At 45.2% G+C, this 17,887-nt stretch overlaps 1 protein-coding gene across 2 annotated transcripts in view; it reads right to left on the bottom strand.

The window, feature by feature from the left end:
* Window positions 1-17,887, bottom strand: part of LOC131102781 (zinc finger protein 281-like) — a 66,919-nt gene that overhangs the window by 42,738 nt on the left and 6,294 nt on the right. For both annotated transcript variants that reach the window (XM_058048313.1, XM_058048314.1), the window contains exons 4-6: window positions 15,159-15,253; window positions 10,418-10,480; window positions 4,044-4,148 (exon numbers count right to left, since the gene is read on the bottom strand). The gene's annotated coding sequence lies outside the window, so the exon portion shown is untranslated. The remainder of the gene's footprint in view (window positions 1-4,043; window positions 4,149-10,417; window positions 10,481-15,158; window positions 15,254-17,887) is intronic.

Raw genomic sequence — 17,887 nt, 5'->3', positions numbered from 1 at the left:
AGGACAGAGTCTCGTAGCGAGCCGCTATTACGGCGTCGACATAAAAGGAGTCAATGCAAAGCATACTTGCACGCTCTCCTAGTCAGGATTCAGAAAAGTGTTTGGTCCTGCATGCGAGCGATAAAGCAAAGCCCGTATTTTGCATGATGAAACTTAGATGAGCGTCACAAACACAAAAGCATGAGGACAATTCTGGGATTGGAAGGCGAGCTTCCGGAAAGGAACGATACCTCACTGAAAGCATCCACCAAGGATTTATCTGCGCGGCGTCGGGGATTATCGCTGTCGTGAGGACGTGTCCTGGTGGCGTTTCAGACGTGCGGCGCTCGGGAGGCACAGAATGAATAAATTCTCTTCTTGACCTTACAACATCACGCCGTACGGTTTGCTCAGCCCCGCCTCTCGGCCTCTGGTAAATGTTGGCATTAGCATTTTGGCATTTGCACTGTTTGAGCGCTGCGCCCGTGCGGCTCGGTCGGAGAGTGCAGGCGAGAGAGCGCGTCGGGTCGTCGGGTGCCGAAGAGCTCAGTGTTGCATGAGTAACAAGAGGGCAAAGATCTGAAACGTCAGAAACATCTACAATGTGCCCTTTTCCCAGGGTCACCATCTCACTTTTCACTGATCTCATTACGAGCGGTGGCATTTCATTAGGGGGGGGCCATCATAAAGTGCCATTATCTGGTCAGCTGATGGAGTCCTCGCAGCCTCGCCGGCCCGCCTGCCAAGAATGATGGCTCGTCTCATTCATACTGCAGTACGGAAAGCAGGGGAGCTTCAAAACCAGGCTCTTTTATCGTCTCGCTCGCTTTCAGTCAGAACCTTTGATGAATCTACCGGCGTTAACAATTCAATATGGCTTCAATAGAGTTATATATTTGCCAAGTGTGGGCTCCTCCGGGGGCTGAAGAGGAATTCAATACGGTGTGACGTCTCCTAAGCAGCGCTCTCCAGGGAGCTCCTCGTGGCGGCGGCGTAGGCGTAGAGGTGTGACCTCTCAACCCCTATAAGAGCGAGTGTGTGTGGGGGGGGAGGCCAGCAGCATTAATTAACCTAATTACAATTGCAGCGCGCCGTAGCATTACGTTATGGGCTCGGGTGTTGAAGTACGGAAAGGTCGGCCGTGAATTCCTGCCTACTTGGACTAGCAGAGGCTATTGAAGACCACCAGCAGCACTTCAGGAACATGCTTGGATTCATTTATCGGGGGGGCTAAAAGCACTTTTAGCCCAGTTATGAGCGACAGATCACAAAGACGGTATATAGTAATGCTGAAAAATAATAGATATCCGACGCTGTATTATCAACCGACTTTATGATGCAATGAAGGCGGGTAAAAGATGGACTACTGGATGTGTTCGTCAACAGGCTGCTAGTGTGGCTAACATTTGTCCCACTCCTGTGTGATGTCATGGCATCTATTACTTTGGAGTGCAGAGTTAGTAGTTTTTTTGTACACAAGTACACACTAGCGTTCCTTAGCCTTAAAGATACAGATAGGTGTGTTCTCTTCAGGGCTTAATAAAGCACTTTTACGCTAAATTCCAGTATAAAAGCTAACAATTCCAGCACGTTATTGGTGCATTTCAAATGTGTACCTTGAGGGGAAACTATTAAAATGTATTTAATCTAATGGGTTTTCTGCACTAGCACAAAGACCACTGATGCTCGAGTCCTCCTTCAGAGACAAAAAGCCCTAATTGCCTCTCCTGTCATGCAGCAGCCTCATCATACCCGATTGCCAATTAGGGACTTTAATTAACAATGACGCCTCCTTCCGGCGATGCTAACGGACTGTGATGAGAGCTCACACTTCAACCTGCAGCAGCCGCGGCTATTACGTTAGCGCCTGTAGCGCGGTAGCGGGGCTAATGATGGAGAATCGACTCCACGGGTGATATGGGTCGCAGAAACGAGTGGACCAATGAGAGGCCATGAAAGTTAGCAACAGTGTGGACATTATCAAGCAGTGCAGCTGCAGACGCAGAGTAAATTTATTTGTAAGATTGTATCCGTATCTTTTAGCCCTGAGTCATTAAAAACAAGCACTGGCTGCAAGTCCCGCCCGGGCCGTTGGCGCCGCGGTTGATAGCGGGGACCGTGCTCTGTGGGCTGTCGCCATTTATCACAGGCGGCGCTGATAAATGAAGGTGAGAGAAAAGGCGGCGATGGAGATTAAACATATGAAATTTGCCCTCTGGTGCAGAGAGACGCCTGGACTCCTCTGTGCGATCGTGGGACATGTCACGCTTTCCACATAACGGCCTGTGACCTCGCTTGTGCCACACACACACACACACACACACACGAACACACCACACTGCAAGATAAGTCCACACTGGAAAAAGTGGATAAAGTACACAATAACTCTTTTTGGAGACCGTTTATCACAAACAGTTTCAAGAGGTCCTCGAACCTCAGCGGGGCTCGAACCTGAACAAATGAGGCTTCCAAAAATGATGCAAGACCGAAGCCAACACGTTACAAACTCCAGTCAGCATTTGTGCTACAAAGTAGAATGACGCGTTGGACAGAGTGTTAGTGTCAGTGTCCGAGAGGCGAGACGTGAGGAGGAGGAGGTGTGAATGGAAGACATGGCTCCAGATAGGAGGTGTCAATGAAGGAGCGTCACATGGTGGAGGAAGAGGGGCGGGGGGCTCGCTGGCGGCTCCCGTTGGCGGTCGGAGAAGAGACGGAATTGTCTGGAATGAGGCATTCCATGCGTGGCTTTTTATCCTGGTTTGAATAATTGAAGTGTTAATCTAAGGAACACAAAGATGTGGATCAACGCACCTCGACGTTTGTGACGTATTCAAAATGTCATCCTCATCTGACAAACTAAGCCTTTATCTCTACCGTGCAAGCCACTGAAGTGGAACATTCCTGCGCTATGCCCTGCTGGCGGTCTGACAGGCTGCAGTGTGAAAGACATCAATAATACAGTATATAAATATCAGCCCCCGCTACATAAAGACTCTGGATCCTATGTAAAATAATTACAAAGTCAATACTCGCCGAGTCGCTAAGCTGGCAACACTGATCCCTCCTGCTACATCTTATTCTCCAGCAGACCTGCCATCTATTGTACGGAGTTGGAATGACTATGTTCACAGACAGTTCCGTCATAATATGGTTATGAGTGCGGGCCAAGCCACTGAAGTGGAACATTCCGGCGCTATGCCCTGCTGGCGGTCTGACAGGCTGCGGTGTGAAAGACTACATCAATAATACAGTATGTAAATATCAGCCCCGGCTACATAAAGACCCTGGATCCTATGTAAACTAATTACAAAGTCAATACTCGCCGAGTCGCTAAGCTGGCAACACTGATCCCTCCTGCTACGTCTTATTCTCCAGCAGACCTGCCATCTAATACGGTATATAAATATCAGCCCTGGCTACATAAAGATGCTGGATCCTATGTAAAGTAAGTATAAGCGAGTATAAGTCGCTCAGAGCCAAAAATACATAATTAGGTAGAAAAAAACATACATAAGTCGCACTGGAGTATACGTAAGTCTCATTTTTTGCGGGTAATTTATTTTTCATACTACTTGACCAAAACAGACATTACGTCATCTTGGAAGGCAAGTTCTAACAATAAAAGAAGAGAGAACAGGCTGAATGGGTGTAAGATAGAATGCTAACACAATGCTTATTCAGCTACACAAAAAATAAACATGAACAGAAAAGGTGTCCAGTGTTTATGGAACATAAACAGTTTTTTCATTAGGAGTATAAGTCGCAGGAACAGCCAACCTATGAAAAAAAGTGCGACTTATAGTCCGGAAAATACGGTAATTACAAAGTGAATGAGTCGCTAAGCTGGCAACACTGATCCCTCCTGCTACGTCTTATTCTCCAGCAGACGGAGTTGGAATGACTATGTTCACAGACAGTCCCATCATAATGTGGTTATGAGTGCGGGCCAAGCACAAAGATGAAGACCGAGCGCCTTTAGCCAATTTGCATTTTACAAATTAGCAGCGGTTAAGTTCTCTTCTACACGACAGCTGAAGTGTGCGGAATGCATGACGCCGACTTACCATCTGGAGAGATCATTTCTCCTCATCAGCTTGCGCCCGCCGTCCCGATAAACGCTGCCTCCTCACACGGAACACACTTGAAGTAACAGATACATCGGCAGCGAGCTGGTAAATGGAGAAAAGATAGGAGAACATTCGCCTGCAGTCAGCACCCAACACTTCAAGTGAGAAGCAACATGGACGAGAACTCAAATGTTAGATTTTACAAGAAAAAGCGTGAGGGGAAGGAAAGTAAATGAGTCTTTTTTTCAGTCAGCACATCATTGATCGTTGAAATGTAATCACGGTTATAGCGGTCCTGTCCGACCCGTGCCCGCTTTTGTGTGCAGCTGAATGTCCAACATGGGACTGGGACTCGGCTAATAGAATTGCTTGTGTACCAGATCGTAATCAGGCCGCAGCTTCAGCACGCAGACAGCAGACCCATGCATCGCCCAGCCTGACATCACAAGAACTATCACACTTTGACTTTTTTTTTGGAACCCAGCCGATAAAGGAGCGCCACGCCTTCTCCCGCTCTTAAAAACCATCAGTGATGTAAATATGCAAATCCACGTGAGTCACACTCTTCACAATCAGGCCCGATGTCACATACTCGGGGGGTCACTGGTGGAGGATTGTCATTATTATAAATGCCAGGCTGATTGGAGGAGGCTCCAAAGGAATGAGCACCCGCGTTTGTATGCTGCTGGACTTTCATTTCCTCATGCAAAGTGAATATCAAGCAAATATTTTTTTGAGATTAAAGTGCGACAATATTTCTTGTTTCGATTAAAGCCGCCTCACAAGAACAGGGCAAGGAGAAGGCAATCAGACTGACGTACGGCATCACTACCGTGAATGATAAGACAGACATAACAAGCGGCGGTGTGCGAGGCAGGATTAGAACTGCACATTAAGTTGCTTTACGCACACTATAAACCTTGCAATCCCGGCACCGGCGGGTGTCAATCATTAACGTTAATATCCAAGCAGAAGCTGCGATAATTTTTACTTTTGATCAAATTGACTTAAGATTTGTCAGCTCAAAACACGAAACATGTGATGGCATGTGCTCTAAAATTGATTCTCAAATTAGAATAAATACATGGTACCATACCGCACCATATTACGGTACATCCAATGATGTTAGCATTATTAACTTGGATGATGTCATTTGTGATGTCATTCAGGGCGCCGTAAAAAAGGCCTGAATAAAATAAAACAGTACGTTAGCTGTGCTGATAAGAGCAAAGAGCACGTTGGGGCCATGTTCTTTGTTCTGTGCGCTCGGCGTCCACGCCAAATGTACAGGGAATGTTTGTTGTCGGGGCGTCGTCCCTAGCAACGGCGTGTCCATATGCTCGGCATTAGTTTGCACAGTCATTACAAAGCTCTCCATCCTGTGTGATCACACTGTTGTCTCAGTGGCGGCATCCCCCCCCCCCCACAACCCACCCCCCCACCCCGGGTGCCTTTCATCTCTATCGTCACGGGAACAGAAGCCGCAGGGGAGAGATGGTCGGCAGGAAATGAGGAGAGTGACAAGATAAGAGGCGGCGTTCATCTGTATCCGTTCCCTGGCAACCGGCGGGAGCAGCTGGGGATGACTAAGGAAAAGGTAACCGCCGATGCTTTGTCTTATTACTTATAGTCACTTTCTTCCCAGCCAGACGTAAGTAACGCTATCTCGCCATCCGTCCCCGCGGCGGCCGCGCCGAGTCGACTCTTCAGCGTGCTTCTCCCGGAGCGCGACGGGAGGAAGCGCAGACCCCGTCTCTCACGGCACTTTATAGCTCGGCACATCAGCACCGGCTGATAAAATGTTATTAAAGCGGCCGTCCCGCTTCTCCTAATGAAACTTGACGGCAACATTTCTAATCTGCCAGACTTCGGGGATGATGAAAAAGTGAGCAAGGCGCTGAGGGAATGAAGCAAGTTGGAGTTGAAATAAGCACCGAACAAAAAAGAACGTGGAATATCTCAGTGAGCATAAATGGTCCTGCTGGGATGACGTGGCCTGCTTCACACATCTGTGTGGAAATGTTCTTCCTGGTTTCTTCTCCACGGTTCCCACAAATCTCAGTGGGACATTTTTATCATTGCACCTGAAAGCTTCACTGTACTGGTCCCGTGGGCGGGGCCAAACCGGGCTGCTTCCTAGTGGTTGAGGACCACTGATAGAGGATTTGTTGACTAGTCTTGTTTGCAGTAGGTCATTAAAAACAGCACAGAGTTCTTGTCATTTTGAGGATCTTTGACCGTTTTCCCAGGTGGTCATGAAGAGGGTCTTTGATTCGTGTTTTTGCAGTAGCTTCTTAAAAACAGCACAGCGCGCCTGTCACGGAAAGGATCTTTGACTGGGTTTTTTTCTCATCCTTAAAAACAGCAGAACATTCCTGTTATATTAAGGATCTTTGTCTTGGGATTTTGGAGTAGGTCCTTTCAAGACCGCACAGAGCTCCTGTCATATAGTAGCAGAGCACTCCTGGTATATAGATGATCTTTGGCTAACATTTTCCCTCAGGTCCTTAAAATGAGCAGAGCACTCCTGGCATATATAGATGATCTTTGGCTAACATTTTCCCCCTAGGTCCTTAAAAACAGCAGAGCACTCCTGGCATATATAGATGATCTTTGGATAACAATTTCCCCGTAGGTCCTTAAAAACAGCAGAGCACTCCTGGCATGTAGATGATCTTTGGCTAACATTTTCCCCGAAGGTCCTAAAAACAGCAGAGCACTCCTGGTATATAGATGATCTTTGGCTAACATTTTCCCCGAAGGTCCTTAAAAACAGCAGAGCACTCCTGGTGTATAGATGATCTTTGGCTAACATTTTCCCCGTAGGTCCTTAAAAACAGCAGAGCACTCCTGCCGTATAGATGATCTTTGGCTAACATTTTCCCCCTAGGTCCTTAAAAACAGCAGAGCACTCCTGGCATATATAGATGATCTTTGGATAACAATTTCCCCGTAGGTCCTTAAAAACAGCAGAGCACTCCTGGCATGTAGATGATCTTTGGCTAACATTTTCCCCGAAGGCCCTTAAAAACAGCACAGCTCTCCTGGTGTATAGATGATCTTTGGCTAACATTTTCCCTGTAGGTCCTTAAAATGAGCAGAGCACTCCTGCCGTATAGATGATCTTTGGCTAACATTTTCCCCCTAGGTCCTTAAAATGAGCAGAGCACTCCTGGCATATAGATGATCTTTGACTCACAAACGCCACGCCAATGTGATGACGGCCAGAGGAGTTGCGCCACGGTGGAGGTCTGACCTTTTCAACAGCAAAATTCCAAAGATGTTTTTGACAGTCAAATTGATCCACAATGAAGTCCCAGCGGGGAACGTCCACACAAACGGCAGATTCCCACATTGGGGGCTTTCAAAGAAAAAGGGCTTGTGAACAAGGAGACGCTGAGCGCAAACACTGACCTTCAGTGATTTGCTCTGTCGAAAGCATCACGCAGTTGGCGAGCACGAGACATATTTGACCCAACGATTTGACATTTAGCTCGCCATTGTACCTTCGCTGTGCCATCGCCGACACAAACCAACAAGCTAAGGCAGAAGCAGAGTCCAACACCTCTAATGAAGATTTCCTCAAAATGTTCCAATTCCACCTCCGCCAAGATTAGCGGTTCAACAGCAAGGGGTAAATAAATACACGCACTCGCTAACCGGTCACGTGTGTGCCTGGAAAATGACCTCTGACCTCCGCGTTAGCGCGTGGAAGTCGGGATGTTTAGCACGGCCGTGGGGCAGGAAGCCAGGAAGTCAGACAGGCTGTCAGCCCCCATCAGCTGCTGCTCATCTGTGATTCAGCAGCGCACGCAGCGGGGGGCGGAGCAAATGGCGTCCGCTGGGGTCGCGTCCGCTGCCGGCGTGTGCAGGACCCTACGCTCATACAAGTGGAAGAACAACTTTGACATGAGTAACGACATGTAACATACATGGCCTTTTTGGGCTGGCAAATGCCCCCCCTCCGCCCCCGGGGCCGCACTTTGGAGACCCCTGGCTTTCCAGCAAATGAAATAAAGACGCCCTTGTGTGATTTCTTACATAAGTGTGCTTTGAGCAGCCCAAAGGGTGACATTCGTTTTGATAAACATGCCCAAATAATGGAAGCTCTTAAATTCTATGAGTAGTGACAGCTCCGTGACTGGCAGACACGGCTGCCTTTCCCCGTCCTTTACGCTCATTCTTGCTCATCGGTGTCAGGCCCGTTCTCCCACATCGCTAATATTTATTCCCACGGTAGGAGGACATGGATGTTTACAGTGGCGTCCATCACAGGTGGCGAGCAAAACACCCTGGAGGCTTTCATTATTGCAACCACGGAGGATTAGTATTGGTGACAAAGTGCACACTCGGCGGGAAGGCCCGCCCAGATAAAGCTCTTCGGATTGAGGAAAGTGTGAAGCTTTCCGGCGGTGAGGATGAGGAGCGCCGTGCTTAAGGACATAGCTGTCATCCCGCCACATGTTGGGAATCTCCATTTAATTCCTCCCAGGCCACTCGGCTGCTTTGAAGAGATTGTAGGACAAGGCAGAGTTTAGACAGCACAATCTCTACTGTAAATAAATGCCTTCAGTTCAAATGCAGATGCCTCATTAAGGAGGACCGTTTGTACTCCGCTGAGAAAAGTTCAAACAACAATGGCGCCGAGTAGAGCACAAAACACCTTCACAGACGCCATAAATGTTCCAATTAAACGCTCCGCTATTTGATTAACCGCAAAGTCTCCTGTGTGCTTAATCTACCAAAGAAAAAAAAACATGCTGAGCTGTGGCTGTAAGCAACCTCTTGATGTTGTTTCTTCATTTTGTTTTTCTTTTCCACTTTCTCATGCACTACCAATCATTATTAGCGTTTTTAAAAATTCACTATTTTTTTATATTTTATATTGTATCAGGTTGCATGGTTGGTCGCAAAGAACTGGATTAGTTGCAAAGTCACCTGGGATAGGCTCCAGCACACCCTCTAGTGAGCTTAAGCGGCTGGATATACTGTATCGCAGATTTTCTCATTGAGGAAATAACAGCCTCTGTCCAATGATCTCCGTTTTGAATACCCGATCCCGAAGACATATTTTACGTTTTTTTTTTCATTTTTTTTTACACAAAAGGCAAAAAGAGGTGATGATGCAACTGCACAACAGAAGAGATCATGTTGGGTGCAGATTTAAGCCGTAAAAAGTGACGAGGCGGGCATGAGGGAAGCGGGAAGCATCAAGCCGCTTCCCTCATGCCCGTAAGCATGGAGCCGTGTAACGTGCACAAGGTTAGCATTGAAGGGAAATTATGTGTGCAAATGTGGAAAGTTCATGGTGTTCAACACACAACCGTTTTTTGTGTTCATGCCATAATTGTTTATATATTCTGATATATATATATATATATATATATATATATATATATATATATATATATATATATATTTGTACAATGTCTATAGAGGCCTAGAACACAACAAAAATCATGAATAGTGGCCGCTACTGAGATGTCTTCCTGGTGGGGACGAGCTAAAGGAATCCTCCACCGCACGGTGACACAATCAGCGTTTATCCTCAGCGCACCTTTCACCCCCACTCACATTGAAATTATGCAACGAATCAGAACGGGGAACAGCGACGGTTAAGCTGTCAAGCCTCGTCGTCATCCGTCAGCGGCGTCTTTGTGCGGCGGAGAGAGTCTCGTTTTAATCTGCGCTTGCTCCGTCTCGCTCTCTTCCTGCTGCTGGTTAAGATGCTTTCCAAACTTTCGGGTTGCCACCTCAAAACTTAAATCCTTAACCATTTAAAATGATCTTGCATACTTTTGATAGAGACTAGGAATTAATCTATGCTTTATAGACACGATTGTAATGTTGGTGACTTTATTTCGATGCAGTAGTGGTCAAAATATTTTGGAGCTCGACTACAAACCGGCATTTGTTTCAATAATTGATTTTTTTGGTGGCATAAAAGTTTAATGACCCCCTCGGGGGAACGGTCTTATTACTGGAGCAGCAACAATGATTGCAGCAGAGAGGATAGATGGTGGAAATGATGAAAAGCTGCCACAGAGAGCAATGCATGACCATGCGTCGTACCGCAACCATATTGTACTATTTTTCAACAATTAGAACGCCTCAGACAGCCCACAATATAATATATATATATGGTATTGGAGGTGTGTTAGCTTTGGAGTTGGACATTTAGACAATTTAAAAGCAAGATTTGTGTCTGTAGTTTTAATTTCCAATGAAAATTGAAACAAACAAAAACCAAAGCAATGCTGAATAATGCTAAATTTACATCTATACACATCTACATATTAGAGAACAACAGTTTTACATGCAGAAAGCAATGCTAAATTATAAATGCAAATCAAATGAATGGTATTTCTCACCTGAAGCTGGCGCTCGCAACTTTCTTTGGCCCCGTGGGGGGTTATTCAGCAGTCACACTCAATCTAAAAAAATGAACAAACAGTGAGTCACTCCATTGCCTAGAAAGATAAGAGTCCCAGGTGGGGGGACTCCTTTGTTACGTGCAAAAGTGGTGTACAAAAATTTTTCTAAGCGGAATAATATCAATTCGATTGATCCGTCCCATGGTATCGAACAGTGTTTGTCACCTTATTTATCACTTGCAACTTTCTTTGGCCCCATGGGGGGTTATTTATCAGCCGGTCAATAACAGTCGGCAAACATTTCACGGAACGATACAGCACCTGTCATACGCAATAGAGGGCATATACGTACGTATCGCATACGACAATGTGACATTAAAGAGTGGCACAGCAGGTTAGCAACACTAGCATAGCTTTGTGATGGCATTATAGTGCTAACATTACACGCATATTTTAGCAGCAACATCATGCAAGGTTAACCTATTACCTATACGTAAAGCCGGCAGAGCTCCTATTGGCCGCGTTTTAATACCTGTAGCATTTTTAAATAAGTGGGCGTATACTTTGTGTGCTTGAAGAGAATCCACGGTGAATAAAAACAGACGGCGTGTAGCCCGTGTGCGGGGAAGCGGAGCGTGAGCACAAACGATGGTGGGAGAAGCCGTCATCCTAACAAGAGGCCGCTAGTAGGACAGAAGCGCAGCATGACGGCGCACCTTAAAGGTCAATAACCGCCACCACTTTGTCACACCAGAGGTCACGTGACCCATCGCAGGCTGGCTAAGCTAATGCAATTACGACAGGAAGCGGTCCACTAGCAGGGAAAAAATAGTGATTGGCGACAGGCGTCAAAAACTAAGCAGAGCCAGACGCCGGCACTTGACGCACGGCCAAGGCGGCCTGCGGCGACTCGGCCCCGCCAGCTGGTTGGAGCAGGAAGGAAAACAGAGGACGCGGGTTGCGGTCACAGAGACGGCGGGTAGCATTTGGCGGCCTTGGGTGCCACCGGAGGTTGGGGGAGGGGGGGGGGGGGGGGCCGTGTCCAAATATCACATCCAGAGAGACCTCCACCAAAATTCCCGCCATAATTGTAGCAGTATATGCTACATAAGTGGTAGTACTGCATGGGACACCCCTGGTCTATTAGAATGACACTAAATGGCGGTGACATATTGCGAGTATGACAATACTAATTACATGTCAAATAAAAGCATGTGCCAAGTGCTTTCCTTTTATGTGTGTGGATGCAACGTTGGCTCCCTTCAGCTCTTGGATTCCAACCTCATAATTACTGTGAAAAACAAAAACCACAAGCTGACTCTTTTTAGGGATGCCAACCTTTTCCTCTTGTTACAAAGTTCTACATTTCTATTGTGGGGCCAGCTACTGTGGAAAGCACAGAAGCGTCAGAATGGTATTTTGGCTGTGGCCAATTTGCTTATGGCAAGTCACTTTTATATTAAAAAGCAAAAAAGTAAACAAGTCACGCCTATCTAGCATGACATACAGTGCATGCTCAATGTGTTGTAATGGTAACTTTAAATGGCTATATACTCGTACTACCCAATACAGTAGACAAAATAGCACTGTAGAGTAAATAATCAGGACCAGATGTATGGACGACAGAAAGTGACAGAGGTTCAGAGTTGAGTTTTAAGCTTGTCGAGAGTTACGGCTCCAACAGTCTGTCTTATTATGATTGTTATAATTATCGTATATGTTGTGAGATAATTTAAATCTGCAATAAACGCCAACTTGAAGCGCCTGTCTCGCCCAACAATTACTGACACCTAGTGGCCATTGTAGAATATTACATTCACAATTGGAATAGTGTTCGATTTGCCATTTTAGTGCTTTAAAATGCTAAATTAAGGCCATTTGCTTAAAAACGTAATGTAAATATATGTAAACTACGGTAGGGGATGTTCCAACTGTGATATAGCATTTAGCCTTTTTTTTTTTAAGTATCAAAATCACAAAGTGGCCCCCTGCATATTTGGATTTTTTTGTACGACCCCCGGGTGCGACACCCTTGACCAAAAAGATGTTAAATTATTATTTAAAATTGTCATTCTAAAAAATTGAAAAGAAACGAATGCACGATGCGTCTGTTATATTTTCTTCAATGGCCTCCTCTGAACTCATCCCGGCTTCACGTGATGAACCCTTGAGATGCTCTCCACGTCCCAGGAGTGTTTTGGGCTCATCTGGCGCTGTGCAGCAATCCCACAGGAAGCGTCCTCACAGGGACGTACACTCGCCTCGGCGCTAAAGCGCTTAGGAGGTTTCTACCTGAACCCAGTCGAGGGCGGATGTGTGGGTAGGGAAATGTGACGCACATCCACAAGCAGCACAATCACGGAGAACTGTGGTGGGGGGGTGGGAGTTATTTCTCAGGTGCACCTGAGCCGTCATCTCACGCTCTGATGCTCCACTGGACAGATGGAGCTTCCAGGGAAAAGCCGTCACAAAATTATATCTCTCTTTGCTCTGAAAAAGGGGGGTGTGGGCTTGGCGTCCACCTTTAAACAAGCACACACACACACACACACACAACACAAGGCGACCCCTGCCTGACTACCGGATGGCTGCAGGCTCTCTGCCGACGAGGAAGATGATAGAAACTACACAAACATCTTCCGGTGTGTGTCACATCCACTTAGCTCCCACCAGCACAAACACCATCGGCGTCCTGCTAGTTATCGAACGAGAGTCAGCGCGGCCGACGACGGGTCGATGCTTAATACGTGTGCCGCTTGTGGATGTGTTTATTCCTCATAAAGGCTCATATCCATTGCATGAGATTGAATCATCGGGCCGATATAAAAAAAAAAATCTGGAAAATGCAGTACTGGCCTCTAGGTGTCAGTAACGTTACATTGATGACACAAACGCCACCCCAAAGTATGCAGTCAATAATAACGTGCAATATAGTCTTTTCTATTTTTATATGTACATATGCATATATACACTATTATTATATCTACTATATTGAAGGCTAGTTTATGTTTACAGGGCTCTAATGTTAAAAACCGTATTTAGAAGGTGCTTAAACGACAAATATATTCTATTAATATGGAATCCTACTTTGTGGAAATTCAACCACGACCGTAAATGGGTCCGTTTTTCCTCATCCCTACTGTTGCCGATTATTGTTCCGTGTAATATCATGTGATCAAACCTCTTCTAAACATTACACCCTCCAAAATTAGCAACGGAAATATGTACGAGTCGTGCTAATGTCGGAATGATATCGGTATCGGCTGATGTACAAGGCTGAAATATCGGATAAAAAGTGGAAAAAGTTGCATCTGGACACCCCTGAAAAATATGCATTAACCTGTTCAGAATGACAGTGGAACCTTGGTTAGCGTACGCCCCTTGTTAGCATGTTTTCCGGTTAAAGTCGAAAACTGCAGAAAAATTTTGCTTTGCTTTGCATCCATCGATTAGCGTAAAATATGACGTGTTATTACTTGAGTCCGCATGAGTCCAACTGTGTTCTTATTCTATTGTTAGCACAAAACGTCTGTTATGACTGTAGTTCTTTACAAATTAAGGGTTATGTCACAAATTTTTATAGTTTTCCATGCATAAAACCATTCTATATTCTACCAGTCTATATAGGGGAGTGACAAGAGAGGTCACAAGGTGTGTGTGTGTTTACACATGGTACACGATAATGACCTCAGATGGGACTGAGCCAAAGGAAAGCAAACGTCCGCGCGTATCTATAGTCCCTATTTCCGTTACGCGAGGTCTGCTGGGTATCGCTGGCAGTTCACACCTGACCTCCACAAACAAGCAGCAACTTTATGTGCATATCAAAGAGTAGACTGCACAGGATGCACGCTGGACCAGAGAGGATATTGTCAGTCATGGGGGGTGTTGGGGAGGGTGGGGGTCAGTGCTGCTGCCGTACATAAACAATGTGAATATCATCCAGCTGGCTGGGCTGCAGCTCAAGGTCAGGTTTCAGCAAACCTCATCTGTTGTTCCTCTGGGGACGAGTGGATGAATTGTGATTTCAGTCACAGTGGCGACCCAGATGTGGGAAATATTCTCCATAAGACGGACTGATTGGAGATGGAAAACAGCATGCATGACCCTGCGTGTGTGAGAGCGAGAGGGAGTGTGTGTTTCTCTTATTTTGAACAAAGTGTACTAATGCCGGTATAAAAAAAAAAAAAACAATCTGTGGAAATATATCTGACATTCATCTTATCAAGTAACTGAACTCATTTATTTTTATGATGTTATGACACGGCTATTTGCCACTCGTAAAAGGCTTTAGAAAATCTTAATAAAAGAAAGCTGAGATGATTCGCTCAGTTATTAGAAATTAGAACCTCCAGGAGAAAAACCAGTGGATACCAGAAGTGGAACCAAAAATATCTTTATATGATGCTGGAACACTCCGGCCTAAATTCACTTACTTCAGGGGTGTCCAAAGTGCGGCCCGGGTGCATTTTGAAAGAATAAAGTCTAAACGCTGAGGAAAAAAAAGTTTTAACGAGAAAAAAATAATGATTTTACAAAAATAACGTATTATAATAAATTAAGGGAAGATATTTCATAAGTAATTTTAAGAGCATACAGTTGGAATATTTAGGAATTATTTTTTTAAATGGCTTGCAGAAGAAATTATGTGAGTAAAATATAAATATTATATAGTAATATATATACACATATTGTGCAAATAATGATAATTACAAGAACTGTCACTTTTGTTGTTTACCTTTTCCCCCAAAGGCTGACCAACATGGCTGCCCGCCTGCTCCAGGCTGCGACCATCGTCAAGGATAAAGATGGTATCTGTGAGTGGATCTGCTCCTGTGGAATGGACAGAGATCATTTGTGGTGCAGTGGGCTCGTCCCAGAAACTTCCTCCTCCCACTAAGTTTTTTTTTTTTTTTAATTATTGCTTAATTCTTGCATTTCATCTCTTTTATCACTGTATTTGATATGTCCGTCAGGTATTGTTCATACAGTGTAAGTAGCTTAGGTCATAAGTAGCACAGCTATAAGTTCCGACTAACAATCTTAATAAAAGTCCACAGTAGAGCTCCATTAGATGCGCCATTTAACAGCTTCGGCGTCATATCATAATAAATAAAAAAAAGTCCAGAGGCAGGATAATAATTGTGGTCATTTCCAGCACTGTCGTACGGCTTCCACGGGGGGACGTCAACAAATACCACAAGATCCAAAACTCCCATCGGCATCTTCACACATGATATTAGTACGGCATTCCCCTGTGGAGCGGCGAGGCGGGTGCGAGACGGAGACAGAAGGTGTGAGATTCTGCGCTAGTCCATGTAGCGTGCCATGATTCTCCAACACGTTACATAAACATTGTTTATTTATTCACCGCGTGCCTTCACGCGGTTTGATTGTTTACATCACACTGCAGAAGTAGCACCGTGCCGATACTGTGGAAGGCGCCAATGAATTTGGCAAAGACGAGGAACAACAATGGAGGACGTACTCCAGTTGCGTCTGCCCTCGACTCTTTAGTTACGCTACAGTTGGAGCGTCGGGAACGTTCAACCGGCTCGCCGGCCGCCATCTATCTTCTCGCAAAACACATTGACACGCTCGCTTCAAAAGGCACAACCGCAACAGGAAGTCAAGCATCTCATTTACCAACCTACTGTGGATGCAGAAGAGAAGGAAGTGAAACTAAAATGAGGTGATTTGATTGGACACACAAACATTACACAAGGTAGGTGTACTACTGTACAAAATAAACAACAACCCAGATGATGGATGGGCTTTGAAAGGCATGTGTCAATCACGTTTAGGAAAATCTGTCGTTAGCATCCCTGGGTAATACAAATGTAAAGGTGACTATAGGGTTGTTATGTCAACAGAGCGCTAATGTTAAAAATCCCTATTCAGTAAATAGAAATAGAACGTGGTTTGATGGCGCTATCTGCAGGGGTAAAAAGAGTGCTGCAGCTATGAATCCAGCAGAGGGAGCCAATGAGAAGTCAATGTGTAAATGCACAATACCATACACTATATGCCAGTTTTGATTTACCTTGGGTGTATATATGATATTTCAACAATGTTAGCTTGCAATGACAAGGTTTATGTACAGTATCCCACGCTAATATGATTCTCTGCTAGTTAAATAACTGTTAATAGTTATCCTCCCTATCCGTGTGGAAGTGGTAAGTTTTTGGCTATTTAAGTTTAAAGGAAATAACTTGAAGGCTACCGTTTAGGTCGCTAGCTCTCTAGTTTGCGAGTTAGCATGTGTCTCAAGACCCTGCAGTTGCGCAATATGTTGTAAATAAAAAGAGTATAAATGTGACTATAGTGGTGTTTTGTCATGTCTACAGGGCTCTAATAATGCTTTGTTCATTTTAATCTGAAAAAAGTAATTTGTATACCCACCAACTATATGTGGTTTCTTAAGTTTTTATTATTTGCCGTTTTATTATTATTATTATATTTATTTATTTATTACTGATTGATTTTCTTTATTCTTGATTTGTTTATTTTTCATCTCATTTTGTGTAGAAAAATAAAAAGTAAGATATTTGAGAACAGTGGAATGTTTTATCAGAGCTTTTCTTGTAGAAAATTGGAACAAAAAGCAAAGTTTTTTAATTTTTTTGTTTTTAATAAATGCGTTTTTTTTTGGAAAACCTGATGCAGCCCAGTCTCACCCAGACCCGAGCTCCAGTGGCCCCCAAGTAAATTGAGTTTGAGACCCCTGTTCTACACGGCGCATTTCCCATGTATGTTCTGAAACTAGCCAAAGGTGCCATTTTGCTCCACGGCGCCGCGATGTCGTTAACGCATGCACACTCATCACATTTTAATTAATTGTCCTACAAAGCAAAATACGACATCCTAGCGTCTGCGCGCCACTCTCGCTGAACAAAGTGTAGGCGTCTCTGGGCCCCCGAGTGGAACGCCGTGTTTGAACTCTTCCCCACTCTGCTGTGGGAGTGGGCGAGGAAGCAGAGGTGAGGTAAAATTCTCATTTCCCAGCTTCAAAGCGCCGCCAGGCTCTGCGGCGTGTCACGGCTCCTGGCAGGCCGAGGCTTTCCCTGCGCTCTGCCGGCGGTATCAACATGACCCACAATCCACCGCGGGGGAGCCGCCAGCTCAGACTGCGGGGGCCCGCCATCTGCTCGCTTTGGCCTGGGGGTGTGCGTGCTTTTGTGCAACGAGCTACGACGAGGATGAGTCGGCACAAACGTCCATTTAGCGTGTGTCATCGCTTTGGATTGATTCTGCCGTGTTATCGTTCACCGCTAAGTGCTGACGCGCTAATTTAGCATCTCTGCTCTAATTAGCCGCAAAGAATCAATTAGCGAGACTTAATGGCATCGTGGTTTCTGTCAGGAGTTTGACCACATGCTGCGATTCACACACACACACACACACGGATACATTGATCCAGGTGAATCCGCAGTTGAAGCTCCATGATTTATGATGACCGTTATGAGC

Source organism: Doryrhamphus excisus, chromosome 15 (assembly GCF_030265055.1).
Source record: "Doryrhamphus excisus isolate RoL2022-K1 chromosome 15, RoL_Dexc_1.0, whole genome shotgun sequence".
In the NCBI taxonomy this organism is placed as follows: domain Eukaryota; kingdom Metazoa; phylum Chordata; class Actinopteri; order Syngnathiformes; family Syngnathidae; genus Doryrhamphus; species Doryrhamphus excisus.
Note: the sequence above shows the minus strand (reverse complement) of the source record. Positions and strands in the feature narration are given on the sequence as shown.